The following is a 9,293-nucleotide window of genomic DNA, read 5'->3' on the forward strand; positions in this document are numbered from 1 at the left end:
ATTTCATACTTGAAGGCTTAGTGTGTGGTTGAGAAGGGTTGCCTATCTTATTTGGCTTTTGTGAGGGATATTAGTGTAGAGACTCCCACTATTGATTATGTTCCAATGGTCCGTGATTTTTCGTGACACTCAGCCAATTTCTATTCCACCATATCGTATGGCACCAACGGAGTTGAAGACGTTGAAAGAACAACTTCATGAACTCCTTGATAAAGGGTTTATTCGGCCTAGTGTGTCACCTTGGAGTGCACTGGTTCTATTTGTCAAGAAGAAGGATGGTTCCATGATAATGTGTATTGATTATAGGAAGCTGAACAAGATCACAATCAAGAACAAGTATCGTTTGCCTCGTATTGATCATTTATTTGAACAGCTTCAGGGAGTGAGGGTGTTATCCAAGCTTGATTTAAGGTCCGATTATCACCAGCTGAAAATTCGGGATTCGGATATTCTTAAGACAGCTTTCAGGACCCGATATAGCCATTATGAGTTCTTAGTAATGTCTTTTGGGTTGACCAATTCCCCAGCAGTGTTCATGCATTTGATGAACAATGTATGCCATCCCTAACTGGACTCATTCGTTGTTGTATTCATTGATGACATCCTAGTATACTCTCGTAGCCAGAAAGAGCATGCTCAGCATTTGAGGAGTGTATTACAGAGATTGAGGGAGGATAACCTTTATGCAAAGTTCTCCAAGTGTGAGTTTTGGCTCATTTCAGTGGCATTCTTGGGACACGTGGTGTCCAGTGGGGGTATTCACGTGGATCCGAAGAAGATAGAGGCGGTGCAAAGTTGGCCTAGACCGTCCTCAGTCACGAAGATTAGGAGCTTTCTTGGTGGGTTACTACCGTCGCTTTGTGGAAGGATTTTCATCTATTGCATCTCCCTTGACCAAATTGACCCAAAAGGGTGCTCCATTCAGGGATCGGATGAGTGTGAGGAGAGCTTTCAAAAGCTCAAGACTGCTTTAACCACAACTTCAGTGTTAGTTCTGCCATCAGCTTTAGGTTCTTACACCGTGTATTATGATGCCTCGAGGATAGGCATTAGTTGTGTTTTGATGAAGGAGGGTAGGGTGATTGCCTATGCCTCGCGCCAGTTGAAGACCAATGAGAAGAACTATCGTTTCCATGATCTTGAGTTAGCAGCCATTGTTCACGCCTTGAAGATTTTGCGTCATTATTTGTATAGGGTTCATTGTGTGATCTATACTGATCACCGGAGTGCACAACACTTGTTTAAGCAGAAGGATCTTAATTTGCATCAGCGGAGATGGTTGGAGTTCTTAAGGACTATGATATCACTATTCTGTACCATCTGGGGAAGGCCAATGTGGGGACCGATGCTTTAAGTCGTTGGGCAGAGAGTTTGGGGAGTTTAGCATATCTTCCATCAGTAGAGAGACCTTTGGCATTAGATGTTCAGACCTTAGTGAGCCAGCTTGTGAGGTTGGATATTTCAGAGTCGAGTCGGGTGTTGTCTTGCATGGTCTCCAGGTCTTCTCTTTTTGACCGTATCAGGGAGCGTCAGTATGATGACCCCCACTTGCTCGTTCTTCAGGACAGGGTTCGGAGAGGTGATGTTAGGGATGTGGCTATTGGTGATGATGGTGTGTTGAGGATGTAGGGCCGGATATGTGTACCTAATGCAGATGGGCTTCGGGAGTTGATTCTTGTGGAGGCCTACAGTTCGCGGTATTCCATCCATCCGGGTGCCGCGAAGATGTACCAGGATTTGAGGTAGCACTATTGGTGGATGCGGATGAAGAAGGATATAGTTGGGTTTGTAGCTCGGTGTCTCAATTGTCAGCAGGTTAAGTATAAGCATCCCAGACCGGGTGGCTTGCTTCAGAGATTAGAGATCCTAGACTCGAAGTGGGAGTGGATCACCATGGACTTTGTAGTTGGGCTCCCACTAACTTCAAGGAAGTTCGATGCTATTTGGGTTATTGTGGATCGGCTGACCAAGTCCGCACACTTCATTCCAGTTGGTACTATTTACACTTCAGAGCGGTTGGCTGAGATTTACACCCGAGAGATTGTTCGCCTGCATGGTGTCCCAGTTTCCATCATTTTAGATAGGGGCACTCAGTTTACATCGCAGTTTTGGAGGGCAGTGAAGCGAGAGTTGGGTACTCAGGTTGAGTTGAGCATAGTTTTTCACCCTCAGACGGACGAGTAGTCCGAGCGCTCTATTCAGACATTGGAGGACATGTTGCGCACTTGTGTCATTGACTTTGGGGGTTCATGGGACCAGTTTCTCCCACTCACGGAGTTTGCATATAACAACAGTTATCAGTCGAGTATTCAGATGGTTCCGTACGAGGCTTTATAAAAGAGGAGGAGTAGATCTCCGATTGGATGGTTTGAGCCGGGTGAGGATAGACTCTTGGGTACATATTTGGTCCAGGATGCATTAGATAAGGTGAAATTGATTCACGAGTGGCTTCGCACGACGCAATCTAGGTAGAAGTTCTATGCGGACAGGATGGTCCGTGATGTATCTTTCACGGTTGGGGAGAAGGTTTTGCTGAAGGTATCACCCATGAAGGGTATTATGAGGTTTGGGAAGAGGGGTAAGTTGAGCCCCCGGTTCATTGGGCCTTTTGAGGTACTTTTGAGGATTGGGAAGGTGGCTTATAAGTTTGCCTTGCCACCCATATTGTCGAGTGTGCACCCAGTGTTTCATATTTCCATGCTCCGAAAGTATATTGGAGATCCGTCCCATGTTTTGGACTTCAGCACGGTTCAGTTGGAGGGTGATATGACTTATGATGTGGAGCTAGTGGCTATTTTGGATCGGCAGGTTTGAAGGTTGAGATCAAAGGATATAGCTTCGGTGAAGGTGCAGTGGAGAGGCCAGCCTGTGGAGGAGGCCACCTGGGAGACCGAGCGGAAGATGCGGTTCTAGACCCATTCGAGGACGAACGGTTGTTTAAGAGGGGGAGGATGTAACGACCCGGCCGGTCGTTTCGAGAGTTATAGACCAGCTTCCCCCATTTCTGCTTCTTTATGTGTTATTTAGCCGTATTGTGTTGTATCGAGTTGGCTAGTTCGGGTCTGTAGTGGTTTCGGAGTAGAATGAGACACTTAGTCTCTTATTTAGAACCTTAAGTTGGAAAAGTCAACTGGATGTTGTCTTATGTGTAAACAATCTAGGAATTTAATTCTGACGGTTTTGTTAGCTCCATAAGGTGATTTTGGACTTAGGAGCGCGTCCGAAATGTGATTTGGAGGTCCGGAGTGGAATTAGGCTTGAATTAGGAAAAGTTGAAACTTTGGCGATTCGGTCGGCAGTGTAAAATTTGATATCGGGGTCGGAAAGAAATTTCGGCAGTTGGAGTAGGTTCGTAGTGTCATTTGTGACGTATGTGCAAAATTTGAGGTCATTCGTACATGGTTTGATTGGTTTAGGCATCGGTTGCCGAATTTAGAAATTTAGAAATCCTTAGGCTTGAATCCGAGGGTAATTTGGTGTTTGGATGTTGTTTTCAGTGATTTGGAGGTTCGACTAAGTTTGTATGTTGATATATGACTTGTTGGTATTTTTTGTTGAGGTCCCGTGGGCCTTGAGGTGATTCCGGGTGGTTAACGGATTTGTGAAAGTTGGAAAATGCAGCTGAAGCTGTTGCTACTACTATTTCCGCACCTGCTGAAGGAAGAGTCGCAGGTGCGAGGTCGCTGGTGCGCAAGGGGAATCCGCAGGAGCGGGCAGTGCTGGGCTACGCAGGATGCGCAGGTGCGAAGAATTGGCCGCATCTCCGAGACCGCAGGTGCAAGACCTGGGACGCAGATGCGGAGAGGAGGAATCTGGGCAGGCTTCACAGAAGCGGAAGTAAATGAGCAGGTGCGCTTTCGCAGGCGCGAGATTTTGGGCCGCAGATGCGGAACCTGGGCTCCTAAGTGAGTTACGCACCTGCGATGGATGTTTTCGTAGGTGCGGTGGTGCAGAAGCGAGAAATGGTCCGCAGGTGCAAAAAACCTGGGCAGAAACCATAAATAGAACCCTTCGCGAATTTGGTTCATTTTCACCATTTTCAAGTCGGTGTTTGGAGCTTTTGGAGTGATTTTGAAGGGTGATTGAAGGGAAATCAATGAGGTAAGTTACGTGAACCCTAATACTCGTATATACGGTTATTTCCTGTTGTTTAATCATTGAATTAGTGAAAATGTGGGGTTAGGGCTTGGGAATTTTGGAGAGTAATTTAAGGATTTGAAGGACAAAATGATGTCGGATTTTGATAAATTTGGTATGGTTAGACTCGTGAGTGGACGATCTTCCTAGATTTGCAAATTTTTTCGGATTTTAAGACGTGGGCTCGGGGGCCGGGTTTAGCCAATTTTGGGCTAATTATGGGCTAATTTGATAGTTTATCTTGTGGAATTCATTCCATTAGCGTATATTGATAGTATTGTACTGATTGTGAATAGATTCGGAGCATTTGGAGGCCGAGTCGAGAGGCAAGAGCATTGAGGGGCAGAGATTTGACCGGTTTGAGGTAAGTAACAATTGTAAATCTAGGCCTGAGGGTATGAAATCCTAGAATTTGTATCATTCTACTATTTTGAAGTGACGCACATGCTAGATAACGGGCGTGTGGGCGTGCACTGTTGAGGATTGTGACTTTGTCCATCCCGTAGCAACTGTAAAGTTGCATATTTTGTTGAAACTATATGATACTTAGGGGCCTTGTTCCAGTGCTATTTGGACTCTTAGGGGCCTTTTCTTACTATTTTCTCACTGTTTCGATTGAAAATTTATACTCAATCATGGTTGTACCTGTTTACTGCATAACTCAATTTTTCTTATTCTATTTTGATGCAAATAAATGATGTTTTGGGCTGAGTACCCTGTTTTTACTGAAATGCCCGAGTGGCTCGAGAGGTTTATGACTGAGTGAGGTCGAGGGCCTGATTTATGAGGATATTTATGGGATTGGGCTGCACGCCGCAGCATGTTTGATATAAGTCGAGGGCCTGAGTGATTTATACCATGATTTGGCTTGATATAGCGCTTGGGCTGAAGGAGCCTCTCCGGAGTCTGCACACATATCCAGTGAGCGCAGGTACCTACTGAGTGTGAGTGCCGAATGCCGAGTGCCGAGTGATGAGTGGCTGGGAGGCATGAGTGACTGTGAGGTATGCCCGAATGGCATGAGTAATTGTGAGGTATGCCCGAGAGGCATGAGTGGTTGTGAGGTTTGCCCGAGGGGCTGTATACGAGTGATTGTGAGGTATGCCTGAGGGGCTGTTATTTATGATTTCATCATTTTTGCTCACCTTTGCATTGAGCCTCTATTTGAAACTGTTGAAAAATATCTTTAAATGATTTTTAATGGAACGAGGTTTTAAACGAGATGATTTGATTCAAACACTGATTTTTAGAGCATGTTGTACTTTACTGAATTTTTGTGGTATGGACTTTATATGCTTATTGCTCGTCACTACTACTTAGTCTTTAATTATTGTTGTTACTTACTGAGTTAGCGTACTCACGTTACTCTCTACTCCTTGTGTGCAGATCCAGGTATAGCTGGACACGGTAGCCGTTGTTGATTATTCTGGTTATAGATCTTTCTCGGGGATAGCAAGGTAGCTGCCTGACGATCGCAGCCCTGCTCTTCTCCCTCTTATCTTCATTTAGTTGTATTTAGCTATTTTCCATACTATGTTAGTCTTGATATTGTCAGACAAATGGTAGTAGATGCTCATGACTAGTGACACCCCAATGTCGGGATTTTCTTTTCCTCATTTTGTTTTTGATTTGAATTCCTTTATGAAGGTTTTATTTGTTAAAAAGCCTTAAGATTATCTTTGAAATAAGAATATCGGTTTGCTTTGGAAATTAGTCGGTTGTCCTAGTTCCACGATAGGCGCCATCACGACAGGGTTAGTTTGGGTCGTGACACTAGGATATGGTTCAACTATTAAATCCTAATAGGCGACTAACTATGTGTTCATGTAAAAAATAGTCGACCAATGAATGACCTAAGAAACTCTTTTCTAGTTTCATTCAATCTCCCTGGCAAAGGTCTTAATTTGGTTGGTTATAATTCATGACAACATGGAGCTTAAACTCATTACCAAGAGTTGACAGATTCCATCTTAATCAATCACTAATTCTACAAGTATATAATCATACCCAATATTCTTTCAACTATTTCCCTAGGGTCATAAGTGTCTAGTATCAAAGCACAATAAATAACTTGTCAATTACTATGATCAAATCAAAGGAAACTCTTACATCACAATCTTCAAGAGAATATCCTATTGATAATTTGAGGTAATTCTAACCATTAGGAATTATCCAATGAATCATCTATTTATGTGATTCAGTTAATGAGATCAACTAATCTTTATCCCATAAAGACGATCACATAAATATTGATCTAACTAGATTACTAATGTCCAAATCAATAATCCTACGATCAAGAACAAATTTTAGATTAAGTTGTAAGAGACTTTACTCTCATTATCATGATTTACATCATGATGACAAGTCTCAAAATTTAATCAAGGATCCTATTAAATTAATCAAGCAATTAATAATAACTATGATAAACGGATATCAAATGCCGTATATTTTTATATCAAATAACATTTACAAAAATATGTTCAAATCATCAAGTATGAGATTGGATCTGGGGCATATCTAATATATCCGTAATAGCTAGACTATCAAAGGGAGAAACAATGATGTCTTTATTATAGACCTTTCTAGCAATAGTTGTCTTCCTTTGTCCTCCCATGCCTATAATTGGATGACATCTAGCCCATTTGTACCTCGAATCAGATATTGAATTATTCTTTCAGAATCATTCTCAAAACCCACTATCTCCTCATCATCCATAAGATTTCTATGTTGAGATGGCATATGTTTAGATAGTTGTATCGCAGAGCTATGCTTAAGAGCAATGTTCTCCGACCAAATCTTGCTCACATCTGCACTAATAGGCTTGATCTCTTTTAAGATTGTAGGTAGTAAGAAAAAAAAAGATGTCAATGAGCCTTATACTGAGCAAGAATAGAGTCAATGACAACTTCAGCTTCATATGCCAAATTGATAGTATGCCTCGGAATATCTTTAAGAATTTCATGTTCAGGGTGCACCTTTGAAACATCTCTGAAAATGGATGTTAGAGACGTCAGCTCTATCTCTAAAATACCAATGTGAAGCTTCAACATGAAATTTGAACCTACTTCAGATTTCAACATCTCATTCAATTTCTTTAGGAGAGAATCTAGAAAGCTCAATCCACCAACTCTGGGAAACTGAGATGGAGTGAATTCTAATGATATATAGTACATCTCCTCCACTTTTGCCTTCAAAATTTCAACTTCCTCTAGTATTTGTATCAATCCAAGATTAATTTTTCTAATTTTATCTTTTATTGTAGTGCTCGCAAGCAGATTTTGAATTACAAAAACTGTATCACCCACAAGAGTTCCAACATTTTTCAATACCTCATTCAACCTCTTACCATTAATAGTATGATTTGGAACATCACCAAGAAAAACCAACAAGAACTCTATTGCCACATCAATATTTCGAGCAGAGACATTAGAATGGAAGTTATTAAACTTTTATTTTCAGAGACACACTAGCAAATTGTAGAGATGATGTGAAAATCCTTTTGGTAATTTCTTGTCCTTGCAAGTTCTTGATTAACTAAACTTTGAAGCCTTCAATTCACAGAGAAAAATCTTCTTCATTTCCAGCTCCACTATCACAACAAAGGATAATAGATAAGGAGGCATACCCTCAATATGAGTCGTATCATCTCCATCCTCATCAAGCCAAAGAGCAAGACAGAGCAGCCCCACATTGTCCCCGGACCTTCCAGCTTCTCATGGTCGACGTAACTATTTATCTCTGTGGCATATAAGTATCTCAAAAATCTCATTTTCTTTTGATTGATTTTCACTTGCTTTAAAAATCGATCTGTCTTTTGAAGGATTTTGATTCCTTTCCTCAAAAAAGGGTCAGACTTGACTAGATACCTCGGCGCATCAAGTAGATTCTTGTAGAGGTAATTCATATATTCTGACAGATGGGAATTATCCAGCTCATAATTGGACCTTGGACTGGTATTATCTTCCTTGAATTCTAACAGATGTGATACTAGCCTTTCCACATTAAGATTAGTTTTGCATTCATCTATGTTACCATCAAAAATTGATTGAAGCATTTCCACAATCAATTGGGCCTTCTTTGTGATTTTGACTAAGGAATCATGCGAAAGAACATGATGGTATTTGAGGAAAGTTGTAAAAAATCTTAGCTCCATTTCAAGTGTCACAATTTGATCAATCTTGACACTATTCAGATTATCTCCACTCTTGATCATTCTTAGGTGATATAACATATCGTAAATGTCTTTATGTGCCATCATCTGTAGATAAAGTAGAAAATGCCTGTTAGAAGCTGCGAATATTCGTCAAACTCTTGGAATATTAGTTTCATTCAGAGCAACATTTTTGATCATGTCTTTCAATATCTACTGTTAGAAGCTACAGTTCTTGTGAAAGATTATAGGCATTCTGTACTATTTTGGTTACAGAAAATTTCATAAACCTCCAATTTTGTTACTTTATTGTAAATGTTGCTTCCACTTTAGGCATTGATTCTACATTCACAAACCTCCTATTGTAAAGACAATTAATTGTAGCAAAATGATCATGCAAGCCACTCCTAAAAATTGCAGTAGTTTCCAATTATTCTGTCTGTGAGTATTATTGTTACATACTCCAATAAGAGATGAATATATTATACTTCTTGCGAGAAGAATATTTCAGTAGTATTTAGTCGACTATTAAATTCGAAATGCAGAGGCTGGATATTGTATCGTTCAACCAAGATTTATTCAGAATGGGCTAAGAGAACCTCTTCCAAAACAAAGGAGGGCCTAGAGATATGCGTCAATGATATATGAATTCAATTGTGTTAGTGCAGGTACTTATTTTGTTTATATCTATGACCTGCAACTTATCTTGGATGGAAATAAGCGAATATACGGCGTCAACTAATGAGGCACATTTGAACTGAAAATTAAGTGGCTGCTTTTGTAACTTTGGTAACTTTAATCAGATGGTTCAATAAGCTGAGTCTCGCCTGCAGTTTTCTGCTGTCAGCTGGAATATCGCGATTGAGGAGCAGAACCGCTTCTACAATATTGTTTTCTTTCTACTACCAGTAAAATTTATAAATCATACTTCTATCTGCACCCTCCACTTCCAACCAAGAGGTTGTGAGTTCGAGTCACCCCAAGAGCAAGGTGGAGGAATTCTTGG

The 9,293-nt window shown here is 40.9% G+C and overlaps 1 pseudogene; it reads right to left on the minus strand.

The window, feature by feature from the left end:
- The window catches only part of LOC142168653 (putative late blight resistance protein homolog R1A-3), an 88,648-nt pseudogene extending 80,256 nt beyond the window's left edge, over window positions 1-8,392 (minus strand).
- Between the last annotated feature and the right edge of the window lie 901 nt (window positions 8,393-9,293).

The sequence above is a fragment of the Nicotiana tabacum genome, chromosome 14 (assembly GCF_000715075.1).
Source record: "Nicotiana tabacum cultivar K326 chromosome 14, ASM71507v2, whole genome shotgun sequence".
NCBI classification, from domain to species: Eukaryota; Viridiplantae; Streptophyta; class Magnoliopsida; order Solanales; family Solanaceae; genus Nicotiana; species Nicotiana tabacum.